Here is an 11,863-nt window from a genome sequence, read left to right as displayed (position 1 = left end):
CCCCCCAATCCAACCCCCTCCTTTCCTCTGTGCTCATGCAAGAGAGTTTAGGATTCAGAAGGCACCTCCACAGAGAAAGCCCAGGGTTGTAGTTAACCCCAAAGCCCCAGGCTGCTGCCCATCATTGCCACAAGCAGCTGCCATTTTCTGACTTCACTGCTCCAACAATTCCCCCCCGACCCCATGCTGTACTTCTGGCTTTTCCATCCAAAACAATTTGGTCCAATGCAAACAGTTAAATGCCAGCAACACCATACCCTGCCCCTTTAAAGAAGACAGAAAGAGGCAGTAATGCCAACAGTCCAAAAAAGGAAGCAAGGCCTGCTCAGTCGAGCTAGATAAGAACTCCCCATCCTAGCCTTTACAGAAAGTGGAGAACCAACTTCCACCAGCAAGCTCCAGTTCAATTCACCATCACCTCCCTCCTCTCCAGGAGGTGCTCTTTGGAGACCATTCCAAGGGATCTAACCTAGCACTCCCTTTTTTTCCACTGGCAATAGCAAGCAAGCTGTCATGAAAATGGGTTCTGGCTTTCTTGGGAATTCACAAGTAGCTTGCTTCCTTCTCTGATTACATCCTGTCTCTGGCACCATAATAATTATTTCCACAGTAGCCAGCTGTGATGCCATATGCAGCAGACTCCACCCTCTGAAGAATAAGCTGGAGTTACCGAACTTCTGAAAAACAGAATTGGCTGCTTGTGACGCTGACAAAGAACTAAAGTCAATAAGCTGGAGGGCTCCTAGAACACAGCGGGAGGTCTCTGTACCCCCAAGATGCAAAGCACAAAAGTGGCCCCTGCTCTTTGCCCACAGGGAATTCAACTTCCAGCATCCCCAGCTCTGATGCTGCATGAAAAGGCTGGCTACTTAGCATTAGACTACTTCACCTTTTTGCTAGCCTATTATGGATAAGATTTGTTTCGCCCCTGAAAAGTATTAATGGTAAAAACATGCTGGGCTGGCAAAACTGAAGTCGCACTTAATCTCATTTGCTAACCGCCCAAAAGACTTTGCTTTTCTTCTGAACTTCATAGATACTGTTAGGTGCAAACACCTTCAGCATTTGTCTACATCTGAATATTAATTCAGACTCAAAGGTGGTCTGAATTTAAGGCACCATAGCTAGCACTAAATAATAGCTGTGTGGGGACATGCACACTAGAAAAAGATGGTGCATACATAAAACTGTTTGGAAATGTTCCAGAATAGCTCCATGTGTAGATGAACCCAAAAACCTTATGATGTTGATGACTGAATTGGCCTCTTCCCAGAAGCTTAAAAAAATGCATCTAATTTATTTCAGACAGTGGTTCTCAACCTTTTCAGACTCAAGGCACCCCTTGGAAAATGTCATCTCTTGGTTTCTGTATGATTTTTTGACTGCAGAATAATAAAGCAATTTTTCTGTTACAAAGAATTGAAAGGATCACAGCAGGTCAGAATGTTTTTAATATTGTGGATTCTTATTTGAAATTTTTGGTTTATCTTGTGAATCCTGTTGTACGCTTAACAGTGCTAACACTGTGTGGCACCCATGAAAGGATCTCAAGCCACCCCAGGGTGCTGTATCACCATGGCTGAGAATTACTGTTCTAAGGTATTTCCAGTATGCCTGTCATAGGCCAGAAATTCATATGTAGCTAGATGCCATGACTGGGGCAGGAGTTGCCCAAAGATAATCCTCACATTTTTTTAGCTTCTCTACCCAGAACCGTTGAACATGCCTGGGGTTCCTTGCATTCTTCCACAGCATCCTACAAGCTCCTAGTAAATCACCCTCCCCTTCCACTGTTCCAGTACTCCCTACAACCCTCCCTAAATCTCTCTGTGCCTCTGCTGTTCCCCTTCCCATTATCTGTGTGAAGATGAGTCCTCCAGGTGTTGGGGTCTCAACATGTTAAACTCTACCCGACTTATCCTCCCAGAATTCTATCCAGGTAGGCATTAATGGATGCCTTCAACACTGAGCACTACTGAAAACTAAAAAGGTGCCTATAACTGTGGCTCTGCTATAGAGATAACACCTGTGTCCCACAACGCCCTCCCTCTTTTGGGCACTGAGACATTCCTCAAAGTTGATAGGGTTCTAGCCACTGATGTCTACAAGGTTCCCAGAAATTGTGAAATCGACTGGATGCTGCATTCAGGAGTTACCACGTTGCATACAGATTGACAGACACTGAAATGCCATCAAGCTGAGTTTAAAGCCTTCACAAGCTCAGCCAAAAACAGCAGCTGTACTTATCTATGCATTCCTTGGAAGAGGAATAGAAATGACTAGTTAGTCAAGTTCACCAGCAATGAAAATGGCCAAGGCCAAGGGAAGGGAGCAGCAAACCAGAACTTTCATTGCAGACTAATGATTTAAACAGGAGAAGTTCTGAATCTCGGAGCAAACTGAAGGAAGGAAGTCCACAGCTGGGTAAAGAAGTTTTCTAACTCCAAAGAAAAGCAGGATTATTGGAGCAACCCTCCCCCCCCCAATACTATCAAAACTGAGGGCTGTGTATATAGTTGAGAATCACAGGTACAGAAATTAAGTTAAAATGTAAGCAAAGTGCCAAGCAAACACCAGCTGCAAAGCAGGGTTTCCTGGAAAAAGGTTTTATAACCTTAAACTTGGAGAAGTGCTAAGGTGAGCCAAGATCTAGAGACAGAGCAAGGAAGTTTGCCATACAATTCCCACAAGGGTAGCACTAACTTGTACAGATGGCTTTTTAGTACACCAAAAACAGTGTGAGTGGCCTTTCACTGTTCTGCTGGCCTAGTAAACATGTTCAACCACCTCCTCAGCCAGGGCATTCCTACCTGAACACAAAGCTTGAAATCCACCTCCAAGCTGATAAGGTGGGGAGGGGAAGGAATCCAGGTACCTTTTTCCAAACACTGCTCAGCTCAGTCTCTGGGCAGACAGTGGACCTCCCTGTCACTAAGCACTTGCCCACCTGGGCACAACTCCCAATTCCACTATTCTTCTGTATGTACAAACTGTCAAACAACTTGGATTTTGTTCAGTCCAGTCCTGATCTTGACTTAAATGGGAGCCACAAGTCCCATGAATCCCCCATCTAAAAGAAAAGAACAGAATTTCCCATCTCTGCGTTGCCTGTTCCTGTCAAACTAAGACCGTGACTATCTTGAGGTAGCTCAGTTGCAACACCATTTGGGTAGCACTAGCCATCAAAGCAAAGATGGAGAAATACAGCTTACGGACAGTAAGGTGGCCCGCCCTGACTGGCACACCTGTGGCAATCACACTAGAGTAGCGTTTCCTAAACTCTGACCTAATGCTCACCACCAATTTAAAACAACACAACCTTAAGTATCACCAGCAAATTTTTGCCATATAAAGTAATTATAATAAATCTGTTAATGTGTATCACTGACAGGTTATCTGTGTACCACTGCTGGTACTCATACCACACTAGAGCTCCACATCTTCCCATTCTTATTCTTTTCTGGATTCAGAATTCTGAATTGTTAGAACCAAGCACAAACCACTTCACCCCACTTGTGACCCTCCTGGACTCTTGCTTTTCACGGTCTTGATGAATGAAGAGCCCACAGTGAGACAGCTCTATTCTGATACTAAGCTATGGAATCTCTCAACCCAGGGATATTAGTCTCAGCTCTTGTTTAACCATCTTCTGAGCCAAACATCATATTCACTTCCCTGCCCAAGTCTACTAACAGATAGCACAGGCACGACTAATACTTTTGAGTATAAGCACCAAAGCTCACAGAAAGTGAAAGGACAGCTCACTTCAGTTTATAAGCTTTTGACTCATTTTGCTGCATTTCAGCCCAATGTGCTGACTGCAGTGATTTAAATACTTTAGATAGAATTTTTAGGATGTGAGAGAGCTGTTATAACTGAGATGCTGTTATAACTGAGAACCAGGCACTTGTACAAAGGAGAGGGAAGACCACAGGAGATTTCTCCATTACTGTAGCTGCAGCTAATCAGCAAGAGGAATCAGACCAGAAACATTTATCTTAGGAAAAAAAAAAAAAAAAAGATAAACACACACTGCTCACTCCAGGCATTTCAAAAAAACACCAAAAAAAGAGATCCCAATTACTACTAGCAATTCATATGATGGAGTGGGAGAAGAACTGTGATCCTCTAACCCAGAAAACCCACCAGCAAATACTGGTAGCATGCCACATCCAGATTCCACTCCTGATCACTCACTAGGCACTCTCGTAGGAGCAGCCACATCACTCAAGGACATCACTCTCCCAGGGCCCTTCACTTCTGCTTTTTCCAAAAATGTCACTCCCCAGGTAACAGCTCCATTTCACCTCATAAAAGATCATTCCTGTTGTAATGGACTCCTCATACAGAGGAAGTGGCAGAGGAAGCACAGATCATCATGACCAGTACTGAATATCAGACAGTGGCAGTTCCCTTTACTTTTATAAGTTTTGCCCTCCTTTACAGCCTCGTGCTACCAAAGCTCAGATGCGTGCCTGAATTCAAACAGGTCCTGTTGCTCTGCTACACCAGAAACATTAGCAGGAAAAGAGGTAAAAAAGAGAGACGGGATCAATGTTCCAAGCTCAAGTCTGCAGAGGGAGAATACAGAGGCTAAAGATCAACAGCCTGAGCTGTATTCTCACACCAGTGCCCAAGCCAGACCTTTAAAATACTAATGTCTTTTCATCTGGTGCCACAGGAGTTGCTAGAACTATTTTGTACTATCAGTCCCTTTAGTCTGATGCCCTACCTCTGACAAGGGTTACTACCAGATAGCTCACAGTAATATTTGTGGCAATGCATGTGCTGCTAACGTTATGGGACAGCTTCCTCCCAGAGCTCTGTAAGCAGTGGAAGTAATGGTGCGGGTTCAAGCTTTGGCTTGGTGTACTTTGAGTCTGGGAGTCTCAAATACATCTCGCCAAAGGAAATGGCCCTGTAATACAGATACAGGGTGTAGCCCTTTAATATGTTGATGACTGCTCAAAGGGAACTATTAATTAGAACACCATGCTGGGAAAGAAACCCAAGAAGAAAGCCAAAGCAGAGCCTAGCACATGTTAGACTGCTGTCCTCTGCCCTGCGCCTGTTCCCCTTCCCAACACCCATGCTCTCATTCAATTGCATGTAAACATACAGGAGAGCTTGGGTTGCTTCAAACTCATGCTTATGCAGATAAGGATGTGCAGGAAGATGGAAGTTGCCATCAGGAGACTGAGGCTTTGAGGTACATTACATATGCCAAGGGGTCCAAGGCTTTCTCCTCACAACAGTGCAGTTTGGTCCCATCCATACTGTCCATTTTAACTGTACGGTAACCACCAGGGAATATCAGGGCTGTAACTAACTAGTTGCCTTTTCAATGCAGATGGAGCCTGAGTTTGCTAATACAATTTCCAAAAGGGCTGAGAAGTAAAATATATGTAGTTGAAACTAGGCTGACCATGCAGACATTTAACCTCCCAACTTCTGCTGCTGTACAATACTTGCATTACGAGTCCTGTCCATCCAGAGTCTGCAGATAGGAACACAGGCAGGATGTAGTGGAGTCTTTATTTTCTAACTCTGGGATATGCCAGTCGTTCATCTACAACTAGGTATAAAGTCAGCCATATTTAGGTCTACAAAGTACTGTGTGCTGGATGCCTCCTGCCATGGGAGCAGGGGGGAGGGGATGGCAACAGCCTTGGAAGAACAAAAATATGCATCCACATACTCAAACACTTGCTAGAAAATCCACAGTGGGCTGTTTTCCTTTCTCTTGGAAGGGCTGCTTGAAAGACCACACTACACTGTGAACATACTAGAAAGCACTTTGGGTGGCAGCAAAGTGGATGAAGGAGAACAAGCTATCCCCAGGCTGCACAGTTTTGTTTGGCCATGGCAGTCCTCTTCCTAAAAGCTGCCCAGAACCAGGATTAGGTCTGAAAGAGACTGAAGAAAAAAAACAGAACAGAAGATTAGGCGGATGCTGCCCTTGTTCTCTTGCCTAGTCTATACTGGGAAGCCCACCCAGTCTTTACCCTTTAAAGCCTAGCTCGGCTCTTCCTACAGCTCCTGATCTGCCTCTGAAGCAACAACAGGCTCCAGGTAATGGGGGACACAGGTGGCTTTAGAGTGCAGTCAAAGCAGTATCTGAATACAATTTGTTTTAAAAGGGATACAAACAGCAGAAAGACTAGCCAGGGCAAATGCTGTGTAGTGCCAAGACCATTCAGAACACTTCTCTTGGGCTTTGAAACGTGATCTCCTGCCAGCTATGAGACTTTTCTTGTGCTACAGGGGGCCCTCCTCAGCCTGGATTAGAGACTTTTGTGTCCTGAACAGTAGAAGCAACAAGCTTGTTAACCTAAAGCAAGCAGTGAGCTAGGTCAGCTCTTCCTCCTCTATTTATGGAAAAGGGGGAGCCAAAAGGTTCACTAGGGGCTTATGACATTTACACCTCTGCAGTATTTAAGGGGAAGCCTGGCTATTATTCTCTGCCTCCATAGACAGAGAGAGGAGAGAGTTGAATTACAACAGCGAGCCTCTTGTGCCGAAAGCTGAACACAGGTCTGTTCTAGGTATCAGGGATCCTGGTCCACCCTTGCAGGAGTCAGGCCACCCCCAAGGCAGAGAAGTACCCAACATTACCCAATACCAAGGGACAGCTGGTAATTCAGCAGTTTGGAGGAGATTTAACTGGGGCTGGATTGCTCAGCAAATAGATGCTGCCACCTTCTGCATTTCCTGTAACTGGTAAAGAGCAATTTGACTGGGGCTCCAACTGTGGGTCACAACTGAAGTGAGTCCAATTGTCACAGCCCGGATCATTTTCTAAGAAATCCACTACAGAGGGCACTGGGCGGGAGGCCCTAGCTCTGTTGCTGCCTCTGCCCAAAGCCTCACAGGTCAGTGTCAAGTCGCTCCAGTCCCCTCCATTCTTCCTTCCATCCTTTGTCCGTTCAAGGCATGAGCCCCAACATAGGGGCTGCCTCACACTGTATTCACACAAAGCCTAGCCCAGGGGAGCCTCAGTCTGAGTGGGAACCTCCAGGTGGTAACACAGTCATCCCAACTCTGATCTTTCTGCTGCACCCATCTCCACGTTAGCACTACTAGTTTCATAAACATTACATTCAAGCCGTTCTTGAACAAAGAGCTGCCTGAGAGCGCAAAGCTGTGTTGCATCAGGACTACACTTCAAGCCATGCTCCTACCAAGCGGAGCTCATTGATTCCCTTCCCCACCTGATTGAGATTCTAGGCAATGGCTGCCCAAATTAACAGAAAGCTCCTTTTCAGCACCTGCAATGCTAATTCCTGGTCAGATCACAATGAATAAGGGCTAATGAACCAACATTGTCCAACCCAAGCTCCGAACTTCCATTCTCTACCCACACAAAAACCACACGGACCCCCTGGAAACTAATTATTTTTCAGGCACAACGAACAACTGTGCCATTAGAGAGAAGCAATAAGAGCTAGGAGTTTTGCAAAAAAATGATATCTTTTCCCCCCAGAAATGATATTGCCAGCACCTCCCTTTAAAGAAATAAAGACAAACCGAGTTATCTAATTAACACTGTCAAAAAGGGCTGCTGTGTCCCTGCCACTGAGCACATGACCTGGCATTCCTCTGGTGCGAAGAGGCTTGCCAGGCAGAGCACCACAATGGAGTGGCGGGGAGCAGCCTCCCTTCCTCCTCCCCCTCTGGCATGTCAGTGCTCATATCTCCATCAATGGGCCCCCATGCTGGGAATGAGGTAAGATGCAATTCAAAGTGGGGTTTGTAAGAGGTTTTGTTTTTTAAATGGGGGAGGGGAGGGGAACAGTGCTTGACAAGAGCTGACAGACAACTGAACAAAACCATAAGGGCCATGAATGGCAACACGGCGCTTTAATTGGCGTAGGAATGGAGAGAAAAGTGAGACAATGAGGCACAGGCTCTGGTTGCAGGGCCCCAGCTTGGCGAGGCCTTGGTAGATTGGGGGCTGCCTTGGGTAGACGGGGCAGGGAGGGTGGGAGCCAGCACTCCCCTCCCCTTCTGCTTATAATTAAGATAAGGGTTGCTTTTTTTTTTTTTTTATGGGGTTTCTCAAGTGGTTTTATAGGGGCGGACAGCTGTACGCTCAGTATTATGCAAGAGCTGTCCCAGCAGCCCAGACTGGATCTGAGCCAGAAGGGGAGAGGAGACACCCCAAAACACATAGAACAGCCAGTGAGAAGAGTGGTGGAAATAAGTAAGGAGTAAAAGCCGAGTCACAAGGGGCTGCTTTTCTACACAGCTTCAAAGCCCAGAGAGACCACCTGGCTGACACGTCGATCTCTTCTGCTTCTGCCAGCCCCACCGACTAAGCCCAACAGAAATTGATCCACGCACGCAGCTTGCTCCGAACCGGGGGGCTTCCTGCCTTCCAAATATCCAAGCCTCTTCTTGCAGGAGCCCAGCCAGAAAAAACGGCCAGCAGCCAAGCCCTGCTCACCACGAGGAATTTCAAAAGCTAGAATTCATCAGGAACGGCATGAACTGAAAACCCAACCCCTGGATGCTACAGACATTAAATGATCCGACGGAAGGGGATCGGGTTCCCCGCTTGGCTCCGTTTGTTTTTCTATTTTGCTTTGGTTTTGGGGGAGGACCAGAAAATGCCTGTGCCTGGACTCAGGCTGTAACCCAGCTTTCTCCATTCATTGGGAGAGTTGGTGTTGGGGGGTGAAGGTTAGAAGGGAATGAGGTTTGACCAGTGGGGTTCCTGCTCCTCCCCTGACCCTCGGAAACACAACGGAGGAGATTTCGTTTCCTAATTCCAAAGCAAAGAATTACTTTGGCATTGGATGCAGCAGCAGCTGCGTGCCCACTTGGAAGGGAAAATGGCAGCAGCAGCAACGTACCCAGGGAACCCGAGAGCAAGACCTCCCAGCCAAACCCCACTAATTGTAATGCAGATTAATCCCAAGTGAGAAAAGAAAGGAGGCAAATTACAGCCCTCTACAATGCCACATTGGACCATTACACAGGAAACCCTGAGCCTGGCGGGGGGAATGGCATGAATGGAGTTCGTGTTCACTGCTACAGCATCCTCTGCCCCCCACCCAGAGCAGATGATGTGGAAGGGGGAAGAGAAGGAGGGGTACTGCTTGTCTGGCCTAAAATCTGACACCAAATATGGTATTTTGTCATTTAATCTCCCAGAGACCCCCCCTCCCCATCCTGCTCACTGAAAATTCAGCCTAAAAAATTAAAAACTAAAGAACAAACAAGTAAAGAGATAAAATTACAGCATGTGGTTAGTCACTGTGGGGCAAGAAGAATGTGCTTCCTTCACGGACCTTAATCTCTGCTACAGAGTTGGAGGCCTCAAGGACAAAGAGGGCCCCTAGGTTCAACTCAGCCGCACCCATGTCTGAAGGCAAGTCAGATCTCCCCTATACCCACCCTGCCCTTGCCGTCGCCTCGGATCCCCAAGTAAAACATGATTAAAGCAAAATTGTTCAGCCTGGCTCCCTTGAACACACCCGAACCCCTGCAGGGAGGGAGAGGGCTCAGCATGTCTCAGCATCTCATGCACGTGGAGTAGGAGGGAATGAAGAACAGTGAAAACACCATGAAGGCAAACCATTCCTTCATCTAAACTGGTCCAAGGATCACTCCCAAGCGACCGGCAGTTCCTATTAGACCCCGTACTAAAACTAAGGGGCACCCACTGAAATTAGTACGTGGCAGGTTCAAAACTAACAAGGAAATGCACTTTGTCTTGCAAGGTATAGTTAACTTATGAAATTTGCTGCTACAGGAGGTGACAGAGGCAAACAGCACAGCCAGGTTCAAAAAGGAACTGAATAAATTCATGGATGATAGATCTATTAATGGCTACTGAACAGAATGGTTGAAGATGTTTCCTCTGGTATCTCTAAACCAATAATGGTGGATGGAAGGGAGGATACTGAATAGGGGATAGATCACTCTAGATATCCAGTCTAGTGCTGTCCCTCTATAGCAGCCATTTTTGCCACTGGCAGAGACAGAATACCGGGCTACACAAACCACTGGCCAGACCCATTATGACATTTATGTCCTTAGCCACAAAATCACAAAAACACAGACTCTCTTCCCCTTCATGCTTTCACATCAAATGCGAAAGCAAAGCAAAACAAAATCTAGCTCATCCTTAAATTAACTTCCTTAACACTAGAACGGGACCTCCTTGCACCTCTGGGGCTGCAACAGCTTAACCCTTTTAATCTCAGCCAGACCTCCTAGAGGCTCTGCCAGAAACCTCTTCACCTTTAATTTAGAGGAAGAAGTCTTGCCAGTTAGTTTTTGGCCTTCCAAACCATCATCTCCTTGGGAACTCCCATGTGGCTGAACAGGCTTGGGAGTCTAGCAGCTCTCACCTACAAAAGAGAGAACCACAGAGACACTGGGGACCCAAACAGTCTGGTGAACACTAGGCAAGCAAATCTCTAGCACGCTAGACTCATCTGCTCAGGCAGAGCAAGTTCACAACCCACCATGCTAGGCCCTCTTCTGCTGCAAGTTCTTTAGGACCTTTGTCTCATAACCAGTCAAAACCTTCCTGCTCATCTTCGAGTATCACCAAATGCAAACCCAGGCATCAGGCCTTGCATTTCACTTCTCCTCAGAGGCAGGACCTTGACCACCCTACACTGGGTACCACCTGTGCTCACCAGCATGCTGCAAATCTTCCCTAGAGGCATGTAGATCTAGTAGTTAAAACATGAATCCAGGAAATGTCCTCAAAGCATTGTTTATTTAATCTTAACAACAGGAACAAAAAATAACACAATGAAAAAGATTACCCGCAGGCTTTCTAATGCCCTGTGGGGAACATTATCAGACAGGTTTCTTCAGTCTCCAGCAGTGTCTGCATCAGCCTGTTCTGGAATAGCATCCTGGCCACTGCCTCCCACCTTAACTAGGCAGTGTCCTTTGGCCCCTTTGACTTCCAGTCTTGCTTAAACAAGTCTTGTCATTTTGGCGACTCCTGGAAGTAACCCTTTCCCAGGTAACAGGGCGTTCTGGTCTCTTAATGAAGCCTAATTTGTTTACATGGAGGTTGTTTGACTAGAGTCCATGTGCTGGCTTCCTGAGAGCTTCCTAACAGCCCTGTTATTAAATGGGGATGATGACACCCTTCACACCTTGCACATGGTTTACAGGACTTTCAGCTTCACATAGTAGGCTTCTTCAGGTGGGCTGGGGAGGAAAGCTACCCAGACTCCTCACCGCTCTGACAACTTCCCCCATCTCCCCTGCTTCCCTGAAAGAAATACTTTACAATTCAGCTCCCTTGGCAGTTGAAGCCCAGAGAACATGCTCCAAAAGGAATAATAATGTTCCTGAAAGTATGGAATCATGGACCAGGGAAAAGCATGTTCCCCAAAATCTCCTTTTATCTGCCAACAGCTAGTGTTGTGTGATCGATTGCTTGTTTTGTGGCAGTGATCCAACACACTCCTCAATGTTTACCAGTCCATTTTGCTAAGCACTGAACAAATGCAGCAAGGAAACAGTCCCTGCCCTGAGAAGCCTGCTACCATCTAAGCAAAGTATGGGACCCCACCCATACCCCTGCTGCATTCCCCCAATTTCTATAACTACTGAATGTGAGCAGTAACAATCCCAATTTGATTAATTCCTTGGCCCCATCAGGAAGGCCATCCTTACAAGCCCACTGCTACATCATGTCCCCACCCACTCCCACCACATCATACTTGCTTTTGTTTCTTAAGCCAGATACACATCACCCCTTAATTTTATCATGCAAGACATCTGAAAGTGTGAGAAAGGCCAGGGATCAATTAAGACAGCAGCAATTACAGCACATGGAGCACACTCTGAGCACAACCCCTTTAAGGCCTACCCTTAGCAGTCCTGG

This window comes from Alligator sinensis, unplaced genomic scaffold (genome assembly GCF_000455745.1).
Source record: "Alligator sinensis unplaced genomic scaffold, ASM45574v1 scaffold809_1, whole genome shotgun sequence".
In the NCBI taxonomy this organism is placed as follows: Eukaryota; Metazoa; Chordata; order Crocodylia; family Alligatoridae; genus Alligator; species Alligator sinensis.
The sequence above is the reverse complement of the archived record's forward strand: the minus strand, read 5'-3'. Positions refer to the sequence as shown.